The sequence below is a fragment of the Thalassophryne amazonica genome, chromosome 4 (assembly GCF_902500255.1).
Source record: "Thalassophryne amazonica chromosome 4, fThaAma1.1, whole genome shotgun sequence".
In the NCBI taxonomy this organism is placed as follows: Eukaryota; Metazoa; Chordata; class Actinopteri; order Batrachoidiformes; family Batrachoididae; genus Thalassophryne; species Thalassophryne amazonica.
Window position 1 is genome coordinate 109,083,621 of NC_047106.1, and position 12,934 is coordinate 109,096,554.

Genomic DNA, 12,934 nt, shown 5'->3' on the forward strand with positions numbered 1-12,934 from the left:
GGAGAAGTAACTTTAATCTGATTACTGATTTGGAAAGATTAACGCGTTAGATTACTCGTTACTAAAAAAAGTGGTCAGATTAGAGTAACGCGTAACGCGTTACTAAGTAACGCGTTACGCGTTACTTAGTAACGCGTTACCGGCATCACTGACTATCACAGATTTAGACTGGTTTGTGAACAATATTTGAGGGAAATGGTGATATTGTGTATGTGGAAAAAGTTTTAGATCTTTGAGTTCATCTCATACAAAATGGGAGCAAAACCAAAAGTGTTGCATTTATATTTTTGTTGAGTGTATGTATGTTACAAGAATTAGCAGCGTCAGTTCGCTCAATCAAATCATCATGTCATTGTCCCCCACACGTGCGCGCACACACGCAACCGGGTCGGTCGACTGTGTACATCCTCAGTGCAGCAAAAAAAAAAAAAATCACATCAGAAATGAATCCAGTCATTCCAACTTTCTGCCAGCAGCCTCCAGATAGCACAGTGGATTTGTTTTGTGTGTGTGCACGTGTTGTGTGTGCATGCACGAGCACGTGTGAGTGCGCCCATATGCATGCGCATGAGCACGTGTGCGCGTACATGTGCATGTGTGAGCATGTGTACGTGCATGTACGAGGATGTGCGTGAGTGTGTGTGCGCGTGCATGTGTGTGCAGAGTGCAATGGTACCAAACGTTTGGAATCTGGCACTCTAAATGGAACCAAGCTGTACTCTAAATGCAATGCAAGACAAATGGGATGAATTAATCCATGTCATGTGACATGCAAAGCACCAATCAAATGACAAGGATCCACTCAGCCGTTATATAAATGCTTTTATTGAAGTTGAGTTTACTTACGTTTTAAGGCAGCAATTGAACTTAAGTTCTTAAGTTGAATCCCCCCAGTACACTGAGATTTTAGAGCAACATTATGTTGCTTTCAAGACCACATCTTTTTGAGGGATGTCCTTGCATTTTTCAATAACAAAATGCAAAAGCACATTCTGCACACATTACAAAGTCGTGGCTGAGAAAGTGGAAGTTATAGATACCGGATTGGTCTTTCTGCAGGCCTGACCTATCCCCAGTCGAGAACGTCTGGATCATTCTGAAATGAAAATTGCAAAAAAGACACTGTTGAACACCTTAAGGCGTGTTAGCAAGAACAATGGGACAAACACCTGAAGCACTGTATCGCTTGGTATCCTGGTAAAGGAACTCAGCACATCCACAAAGCTGGTCAGCACACAGAATTACAAAGTGCTCTAAAACCTCTTGGTAACACCAACACCAGCAGATGACATGGCACCACGAATCATCACTGACTGTGGAAACATCACATTGGACTTCAGGCACTCTTCTTTCAGACTCTGGGACACTAATTACAAAATGAAATGCAAAATTTCCTTTCATCTGAAAACTGACTTTGGACCACTGAGCCGCAGTACAGTTGTTTTTCTCCTCAGCCCAAGAAACGTCTGACAATGTCTCTGGTTAAAAAGTGGCTTACACTAGGATTGCAACACTTGAAGCCCATTTCCTGCACACGTCTGTGTGTGGAAGGTTTTGAAACAAAAACTCCACTGAATATGCTTTGTCAGTCTTCTCAAGACTGTGGTAAGTCCAGTTTTGTGTGCATCTTTTGCTGCCTTCCAGTCAACTTTTAATGAGCATACTTTGAGGCAGCACTCTGTGAGCAGCCAGTCGTTTCAGCAATGACCTTCTTTTGCTTACTCTCCTTGTGGAAGGTGTCATTGAGTGTCTTCCAGACAACTGTCAAGTCAGCAGTTGTCCCCATGATTGTGGTTGTGTGTACCCACGCAAATGTGCAAACTCAACACAGAAATGAAATGTTCCAATATTTTGAGATATATTTTTTCTACCTTTTTGAGCTGGAGCCCATAATAATCAAAATTTAAATAATAAAATGCTTGAAACATTTTAGTTACTATGTACTGAATCTAAAATATATAAAAACTTCACTTTCTGAAATAACTGACAAATTATTGAGCTTTTTCAATGATATCATGATATTCTATTTTAAATGTATTTATTTATTTTTTTTAGCTGCATTTCACAGCATTCACAATAACAGTTGGGCTAAAAGGACAACCAGGAGTTGAAAACCTGAGTCCCAGCCTAAGGGCCCCTTCACACATTTTACGAATAATTACAAATCAGGGCAAAATAGCTTATATGAGCAAACCACGAAAACATTGAGCCAATGTTGGGAGGGACATGTGGTCGGGCAGGCGTGAACAATCCCGCTGCGATGATTTCATGCACGAGTGTGCACGAAACCACAGTGCCAACAGCTGGAGCATGTGTAACAACTTTGTGCAGCTGCTGTGAGAAAAAACAATACATGCCACCCACAAGATTCAAACCTGCAATTTACAAAAGCTCTGATTGCCAGCCAGAAACATTACCACTGTGCTACCATTGCTGTCCTATAAAAGGTACAGAAAAATGCCTGAAATCAATAAGGAGACAGATGTATTTAAAAAAATAATACCACATACTACAAAAACAACACCGCATTTTATTGAATCCCTCTTATCGAGCAAACAATACAAGTATGAACCGTCTGTTCCTCTGTAGATGACCCATGGTCACAGACGTAGTCAAGAATTGACATGAATGGAGCAGTGCACTCTTATGACCACATCTACTGGCCTGATGTGTCCAGCCTGCCCCGTGCACATGTTCAACCCCGACACGCATGTCCTGTGGGTGGTGTGCCGCAGGACAGACACCACGTCATGTGAAACAGAGCTCACGTGGGTGACGTGACATTCAGATTGCCCGCTATGTGTTAGTTATGATCTGAAGGTCTGTTTCATCTGGGGCAGCCTGTCAATGTGTGCGACGTGCACTCGCTGCAGCCTGTCGCAACAGTGATATATGTTTTTATATATTTCCACGTGAGGACAGCAAGCAGACACATGCGCGTCACAGTGGACAGTTGTAAGTTAATGTCCATCCAAACACGGTATGTGTTCCCCATCTGTGAAGTCCAGAACCAGAGATCTCAACAGCTATGGCTGTCGGTGGACACACCCCCTGTAAGTTCAGTGCACACACCAATGTGTCACTCTGTCTGTGTTATGTGATCATTTCTTTTTAGTTATTTTTACTGCTATTTAGTTATTCTGCCCCCATCCGCAACACATCTGCCACGTGTTGCAGATGGGGGGGGGGGGGGGGCACACCCGATTCACATGCATAGCACATGTGTTGCGGGGTGAGCTTACCTTCTGGCAAGCCACATGTGCATTGCTGTTTTGCAACACCACACTTGTGGGGGCACTTAGACAAATTTCACCACCAGCTCGAAAGTGATCGTCTGCTCACTATTTTTGTGCTAACAGCGCCAATGGCCACACATTTCCTAAGTGCCAAGTGAGTGGTGTTAGATGTTCGTGTGTGTCACCTGGAATTTGGCCGACACCTGCCATGAGAGGGTTCGATGGGCTCTTACAGGGCACTCTGTCTTTCAGCGGCTGGCGTGTGCAAATAGTTGTAGCAACAGGTGTACGAGGCGTGAGAGGCAGCTCAAATTTTACACGCATTGCATACGATTCCTGCTTCATGCACAATTCAGCCACATTCGTACTATGTGTGAAGGGGCCCTAACAGACTGCACTAGCAAACCAGTGATATTGTTGATGCTAAATCAGCATCAAATTAGGATACTCCCCAGTTCTCACCACAATGCCGATGCATCTCTAAATCCCACAAGAGAATTCTGGGGTTCAAAAGCTCAACTGTAGACTGCACATATCACCAAGTCGAAGTGTCACATTCAGACACGATATAACATGAGCACAGCAGTCATCTATCAGGCCTGTGCTATCACTTGTCCTGACTATGATCCGACAAGGTGTGGGTTTGGAGGAATACAGTGCTTTGAGTCCTCTGTAAGCAGGCAACGGGACACTGGACTACAAATGGTGTGTCAGATGCTCACGGATTCCCCAAACAAATGCCTCATTGTTCACCAGACCTACATAACCTTTGCCTCAAAATTAAGTGTGATTAGCTCATTGATTAACCTTGTGAAACCTACCTGAAAATGTTCAGCATAATTCCAGTTGTCCAAATTGGCATCTGCCAGACATTTTCCCTTGGTGGGGTTGTATAGATTATGGAGGTCTGGTTAGCACATTTCACCAGTGTTGTTACAGTGCGGATTCAAAGGAATTGTCTGTAGACCTCTGAGACAGGATTGTCTCGAGGCACAAATCTGGGGAAGGATACAAAAACATTTCTGCTGCTTTGAAGGTCCCAATGAGCACAGTGGCCTCCATCATCCATAAATAGAAGACATTAAGATCCACCAGGACTCTTCCTGGAGCAGGCCACCCATTTAAACTGAATGATTGGGGGAAAAGTGCCTTAGTCAGGAAGGTGACCAAGAACCTGATGGTCACTCTGTCAGAGTTCCAGCATTCCTCTGTGGAGATAGGAGAACCTTCCAGGAGGACAACCATCTCTGCAACAATCCATCAATCAGGTCTGTATAGGAAAGTGGCCAGACCTAACCAACTCCTTAGCAAAACTTTCCTAGTTCAAATTTCAGCAGGACAATGACCCTAAGCACACAGCCAAGATATCAAAGGAGTGGCTTCAGAGCAACTCTGGCAATGTCCTTGAGTGGTCTAGCCAAAGCCCAGACTTGAATCTAATTCAACATCTCTGGAGAGATCTGAAAATGGCTGTGCACTGACGCTCCTCATCCAACCTGATGGAGCTTGAGAGGTGCTGCAAAGAGGAATGGGCAAAACTGCCCAAAGATAGGTGCGCCAAGCTTGTGGCATCATATTCAAGAAGACTTGAGGCTGTATTTGCTGCCAAAGGTGCATCAATAAAGTATTGAGCAAAGGGTGTGAAGACTTACGTACATGTGATTTGTTTCATCATGTTTCATTATGGGGTGTTGTGAGTAGAATTTTGAGGAAAAAAAAATGAATTTACTCCATTTTAGAATAAGGCTATCACATTAACAGCTTGTGGCATCATATTCAAAAAGACTTGAGGCTGTAATTGCTGCCCAAGGTGCATCACCAAAGTATTAAGTAAAGGGTGAATGCCTATCCACATGTGATTCCTTATTTTTTATTTTTTTTAAAAATTGCAAAAAATCCCCCCCCCAACCCCCCCCCTTTTTTCATGTTGTCATTATGGGGTGTTGTGAGTAGAATGTTGAGGGGAAAATTTCATCCATTTTGGAATCAGACTGTAACATAACAAAACATGGAAAAAGTGAAGTGCTGTGAATACTTTCTGGATACACTGTATGCTGTTATCCTCTTCACACTGATTTGCTTGACATTGATTTGCTTCATTGTTTGTGCAGTATTTCATTATTTTTTTAATATTTTTTGGATACAACTACATAACTGTTCTGCAGATCTCCTCTAATAAAACCCATATGATAGGCTGCATCGTGGTTCCTAATAGAATTCAAAACATGAAGTCACACTTTCCACTTAAAAGTCATATGTGGTTCATAATATGGTAAGCAGAAGTCATGACTGAAGTGCATGCAGTGTGTATTGGCTTTTATGAGTCCTTGAGCCAGGAACCTATAAAATGCTTATGCTCCTGTCAATTCATGGCATGAACAAGAAGGAAATTCTTTCATTTTCTATACTTGCTTTCTCCAATCAAGGATCAAAGGGGACTAGAGGCTGTCCCACCAGTCATAGTGTGTGAGGCAGGGTACACTCTGGATAGGACTCCAGTCTGTCATGTGTGAACAGTCAAGCTCATTTACACTTACACGCAAACATACGGTCAATTTGGATTCACAAAATTACCTAATTTACACATCTTTGGCAGTTTTCACCAAACCCGGTGGAAATATTATTTCAGAAGATATTGCAAGGTGATTAACTTTTTGGAAAGGATCACATGAAGGTCATGGTTATATAAAACAAATAATGAATGTTTTTCATTCTTTCAATGGAACGAATACTTAATTTGGTGAAAGCTGGAATGTTCCATTCAACGAGCCTCATTGAATGGAACATTCCAGCTTTCACCGAATTAAATATTTGTACCACTGAACTCAGAAACATTCATTATTGTATGTTATATCTCTGCAACCAAAATGGCTGGAAAGACGATTGAACGTTTATATCGAACAGCTAAATATTTAAGATTGGTTTGTATAAGAGGTTTCATGGTAGTCATAAAAAAGTCATGTTTGTTCAAAAAATATATTGTTCCGCATGTCCTACAACCCCTGGCAAAAATTATGGAATCACCGGCCTCGGAGGATGTTCCTTCATTTGTTTAATTTTGTAGAAGAAAAGCAGATCACAGACATGACACAAAACTAAAGTCATTTCAAATGGCAACTTCCTGGCTTTAAGAAACACTATAAGAAATCAGGAAAAAAAAAATTGTGGCAGTCAGTAACGGTTACTTTTTTAGACCAAGCAGAGGGAAAAAAATATGGAATCACTCAATTCTGAGGAAAAAAATTATGGAATCATGAAAAACAAAAGAACGCTCCAACACATCACTAGTATTTTGTTGCACCACCTCTGGCTTTTATAACAGCTTGCAGTCTCTGAGACATGGACTTAATAAGTGACAAACAGTACTCTTCATCAATCTGGCTCCAACTTTCTCTGATTGCTGTTGCCAGATCAGCTTTGTAGGTTGGAGCCTTGTCATGGACCATTTTCTTCAACTTCCACCAAAGATTTTCAATTGGATTAAAATCCGGACTATTTGCAGGCCATGACATTGACCCTATGTGTCTTTTTGCCCTATAATGTTTTCACAGTTTTTGCTCTATGGCAAGATGCATTATCATCTTGAGAAATGATTTCATCATCCCCAAACATCCTTTCAATTGATGGGATAAGAAAAGTGTCCAAAATATCAGCATAAACTTGTGCATTTATTGATGATATAATGACAGCCATCTCCCCAGTGCCTTTACCTGACATGCAGCCCCATATCATCAATGACTGTGGAAATTTACATGTTCTCTTCAGGCAGTCATCTTTATAAATCTCATTGGAACGGCACCAAACAAAAGTTCAAGCATCATCACCTTGCCCAATGCAGATTCGAGATTCATCACTGAATATGACCTTCATCCAGTCATCCACAGTCCACGATTGCTTTTCCTTAGCCCATTGTAACCTTGTTTTTTTCTGTTTAGGTGTTAATGATGACTTTCGTTTAGCTTTTCTGTATGTAAATCCCATTTCCTTTAGGCGGTTTCTTACAGTTCGGTCACAGACGTTGACTCCAGTTTCCTCTCATTCGTTCCTCATTTGTTTTGTGCATTTTTGATTTTTGAGACATATTGCTTTAAGTTTTTTGTCTTGACGCTTTGATGTCTTCCTTGGTCTACCAGCATGTTTGCCTTTAACAACGTTCCCATGTTGTTTGTATTTGGTCCAGAGTTTAGACACAGCTGACTGTGAACAACCAACATCTTTTGCAACATTGCGTGATGATTTACCCCCTTTTAAGAGTTTGATAATCCTCTCCTTTGTTTCAATTGACATCTCTCGTGTTGGAGCCATGATTCATGTCAGTCCACTTGCTGCAACAGCTCTCCAAGGTGTGATCACTGCTTTTTAGATGCAGACAATCGAGCAGATCTGATTTGATGCAGGTGTTAGTTTTGGGGATGAGAATTTACAGGGTGATTCCATAATTTATTCCTCAGAATTGAGTGATTCCATATTTTTTTTTCCCTCTGCTTGATCTAAAAGTAACCGTTACTGACTGCCACAGTTTTTTTTCCTGATTTCTTGCAATGTTTCTTAAAGCCAGAAAGTTGCCATTTGAAATGACTTTAGTTTTGTGTCATGTCTGTGATTTGCTTTTTTTCTACAAAATTAAACATCTGAATGAACATCCTCCGAGGCCGGTGATTCCATAATTTTTGCCAGGGGTTGTATATATTTGAGGTTGCCCTAGTCCAGTTTGGGAGCGAGAATATAAATAAGAAGTTGTATTATCGTTCAACCAAAGTTGGAGGATTCTACACTTAGTCCCTTTTACAAGAACTTAACTCAGTCCTCTGAAAGTGGAACAAATGGTGGACCAACAGAAAATGAACTCAGTTCTTTTTGTGCTCACATTGTGAGTTTATTTCAAAGAGGACCAGGTTCTCTTTCTGCCCTTTTTCAGCTCTGATGGGGCCTCGGTCCTCTTTCTGCTCTCAGACAGGTCTGAGCTCTCAGACCTCCAACTGTAGTGTGTTCTGGGTATTTTTGACTTAGGACAATATGTCTGCTGCCATGCTTTTCTCTCCTGTTTTTTTCCCACAGTGTTCCAACTACAGTCATGTGGCCTGTACGGCAAGCAAAGCAGGTTACAATACAGTGCAAAAAGGAGAAGTTAAACTGGCACACTTTGTGTTCACAGTACATAGATTGGATGAACCATACTGCGGCTTTTTGGGGAACCATACTGAGACCACGTCCTGTGGTGGTCTTCAGTGTTGCCACAGTTACTTTGAAAAAGTAATCCAATTACTGATTACTGATTACTCCTTGAAAAAGTAATTTAGTTACTTAACTGATTACTCAATTGTAAAAGTAACTAAGTTAGCTTACTAGTTACTTTTTTAGTTACTTTCCCCAGCTGCCGGCAACAACCCACGTCAACATGACAATGATACCTGTTTTGCCAAAACTCACTTTATAGTCACCCTTTCTTGACTTCAATGAAAATAAATACTTGTTTTATAAAAAGTAAAATAAAGACCTCTTTCTTGACCTCATATTTAACTGTTGACAGCACTGTAACAGTAAAACTTGCAATTTCAAACCTACATTGTTTATAAATGTAACTATTAAATTCTAACATTTTTCTAACATTTAAATTCTCTCTAAACATTTTACTTGTCGAAATTATTATTATTATAAGCAATATTAGTAGTTGTAGTAAAAAAGCTGCTTCAAAACTGGACCTTTAATCTAGGGGTGTTTTGGGGGAGGGGGGCACATAGTGTTAGTTGTTGACGCTTCGCGGAGTATCAGCTGTTTTTAACGAGACGATACGGAGCGGCTCAGATCAGAATTCTAAATAAAGGAGGGAAAAAAGTATAAAAATGTCTGTAAAGCTCAGTGCAGGTGTGCTGATCACCGTGCTTTAAAGGTGAGGACGAGTCGAGCAGCTGCAAAAAACCGTGGATGAAAAGCTCACAGCTCGCTGAAAGTGGGCAGTTCAGTCGAACCCCGACCCCCTGCCCACGGACCAAGTTTAATGCTGCTATCATCCCACAATGAAAAATAATAGTAACGCAGAGTGACATGGAGAAGTAACTTTAATCTGATTACTGATTTGGAAAGATTAACGCGTTAGATTACCGGCATCACTGGTGGTCTGGTCTTACATAGTTCAGTTCATTTTAAAGGGGTCTGAGTGCAGTTGGAGCGTTGAGAAATACACAAAAGATGCTCAGTCATCGATCTGAGTTCATTTTGAGGGCTAACAAGGTCCACGTGTGAAAAAGAAAGATGATCTCCACAGTTTTTTGGAATCAAAACACTTTGGGCACTCAAAAACTTGTAAGTACTACTAATATGAACTACTGGATCTGCATATATTCCAGTGTGCAGAGCATGCAGGGATTGCATCAGCATTGGGATTCGCCATTTGTTTCTGGTACTATGAAGCTTTTTGTGATGGTTTCTCAAGATGAACATGACTTGAAAAAATCCAACATTGTGCTTTGTAATTCTTGCCTTTATTTTTGGGATTACCCCACTCCTAAATTGGCATTCATAAATGCAAGAATGATCTGGTACTTCATTTAAGGACCTTAAGCCCAGCCAAAGTTTTCTCACTTAATGGCCTGGTCACATAGCATATAACGATTCCTGAAAGAAGGGAAAAAAGTAAAAAAGTCACAAATTGTTGAGAACAGGTGGACGAATGAGATTTGATTTTCCCATCACTGAATAGCCTGCGAATCAAGAGCGCAAAAGGAACAAAAGCGGAACAAAACAAAACCAAAGCTAACGCTCTCGATGCTTGAAACGAAATGCACCTGGAGCCACTGCTAGAGCAGTGTGTGTCTGCATTGTTGGGGAAAGTGTAATGCACGGACCCACAACAGGGGGCGTAAATGAACGGTCAATAGATAAACCAATAAATACAATTTATTGCGGCAAATGTGCACAACAGGTCGAATACTGTTTTTAGACAATCAATTACAAAATGCAACAGGTGACGTGTGGGCAGGCCCGAGGGTAGGAGACGCCTATCCAGAGAAGAGCCGGGGCCCACAAGGTTCCACCGCCAACGGAGACCTGCAGTATGTCGAAGCCACCAAGTCCTGAGTCCCCAGGTGGCCTCTGCTTCCAGCTGTCAGATCCGGCACTGCTGGCAGGAACAAAAACAGGTTAATGGTGGGTGTGTGGACACCCAGTAAGCAGTCAGCAAAAAGTCACAGTTTCTTCCTGAGGGAAAAATCCACCACTCCCAGAAACAGGAACGCTGAGAACATGCAGTACCAATAGTACACTTAAGGTTCTGGAAAGTGAGGAGCAGGAAACGCCTACTCCCTCCAAACTTCACAAAACCCAGCTCCAAGCTGTGAGCATACAAAGGTTATGACTGCAAACTCAGTAGCAAATAATGTGCAAACGGCACAGAAACGGCTGAGAGGTTACCTGAGTGGTAAGCTGATATCTCGGCAGAGGTGTGGTGTCTCCTCCAGGCTTTTATGGTGCTGATGATGATGAATTGCTGACAGCTGTCAGACCTGGCTCCTGGGTGGCAACTGCGCCCTCTGGTGCCTGAAACCCGACAACAGGCAGGGCACCCTCTGGCGTTGGCCAGCAGTACCTCCTCTTCGGGCAGCCCACACAACATGCATCCTGCTCTGCATTCTAGGACTCGGCACTGGGATGGAGCTCTGTAGCGTCTGAGTCCTGGAGAAGCTGCAAAGAGAAGCGCGCGATCCGACCCACTGTGGAGAACTGTGCACGTTGGTGGATCCACCTGCTGTGGTTGCTCATTCAGAACAGATGGATCATCTCCTTCATCATTAGAATCCTAACCGTCTGGTTCAGACTCTGATGATGCACTGCGCACTCCGTCTTACTCCAATTAAAAAAAAACTGAAGCGGTTGCTCAACATTCATAAGATGCCTCATGTTTACAAAACAAACACACCACCACACTAACCACACACGTTAAATACTCCACCAAAATAATACACACCCCAAACACACCAAATATTTCTCAAATCTCTCAAATACCAAAACTCTAATCGCTGTCTGTACACCCGAAATGCGCGCATTGTCAAGCGTTTGACGTGTGTTGTTGTGTTCATAGATTTGCTTGCAGCTGTGTGTGTTTGCTTTTAATGTATGCGTACAGTTGTGTATAGCCCTTGCCACACTCCTGCCTATGTTTTTTTTATTTGCATTGTAAAAATGCACTCCATTTTCAAAACGGTAAAGCAAATGGCACTGAGATTTCCAGATGTACAGCGGGACACACTGCTTCCTTGTCAGGGCTGGGAACATCAGATCGCAAAGCAGAGTCCTTATGTCCCCCCCCCAAAAAAGTAGAAAATATTGGCATTTAACGTCACAAGCAAACTTAAAACTTCCCGTCTCTTGTTTGTTTCAGCATTGAGAGCGAGGTGGGGGTGGGTGGAGAGAATGAGAGAGAGATAGCGCTGTCGCTCTCTCTACCTTTTTTTTCAAAACCCTGGTGTTTCTGATCACCAGGCTGCAGCTGTGTGATCAAGCAGTCAGTCACACGCACGCGCGTGTGTTCGATTACCAGTTCTGATCACGCACGCACAGGCGCTGCGTACGTGGATGAAACACACACGTACGCAAACACGCACGCACACCCACACACACACACGTGCTTCATCTCTCCAGCTGATTCACTCTGGATGAATGCATTCAGTGTTTGGATGTGTTGTAGTGCATGTGCACATGCACACGTGCACAAAAAGACTGTCTCATACATGATTCAGTGACTCAAATGTTGTTCAGAAAATAATGCAGCCATTTGCGATCACACTGGGTTTTCTGTTTTCATATGTCACACCTCTGTGGATCAAAGCTGTTTACACGTAAATGTCCACTGCTGCTGGAACTTTTTCCACACTTGATGCTCAAAGTCACGCTTCTGTAAACTGCCACCTGGTTTGCACAAACCGAGGCACGGTTCACTCTGAAAGATCACCGCAGATGACACGAAATATTATTAAGTTATGTCGGCCCTCAACAGCTCGATGGCAATGAGCCGAAACGTTTTCCACACTTGATGCTCAAAGTCATGCTTCTGTAAACTGCCACCTGGTTTGCACAAACCGAGGTGCAGTTTTCTCTGAGAGATCACCGCAGATGACACAAAATATTATTACGTTGGGACGGCCTGCTGGCCCTTTCATGGCGTGAAAGGGCCAGCAGACTCTTCTCTCTGCACGGGATGGAGGACAGTAAGCCCTTCCAAGTTCATGGACAAAATGCTGCAGCTCCGGCCAGACTTTTTGTGCAGTAACTCTCTCGTCAGGTGCGCACATTGCTGGCCAACACCATGATCATGGACTGCCATGGGCTGGTGGAGGAGGCTGACAAATTCTTCCTGGCCGGCCAGCAACACGGTATGACAGCAGCCGCACTTGCCCCATCACACGAAGTGGCAGAAGTGAAAACGTTCAGCTGGTCGAACGAAGTCGAACTAAACGCAAATGTCACAAAAAGTAAGCAAATGTTAAGAACCTGTCAAGAACGACAACAAAATGAAATACGGACAAATTAAGGTTTTCGACAGCATTTGTTCAAATTTTTCAGCAGTTTAAAAATCCTGACAAAGCGCCAGCTGCAGGAACAAAGCTGCTCAAAGGTTAAATGATGTCAATGAAAGTCCAGATTTCTTGTTTCATTTGGACATCGTTGTCCTTTGTTCGTGCCATGTGACTGGGCCTTAACCC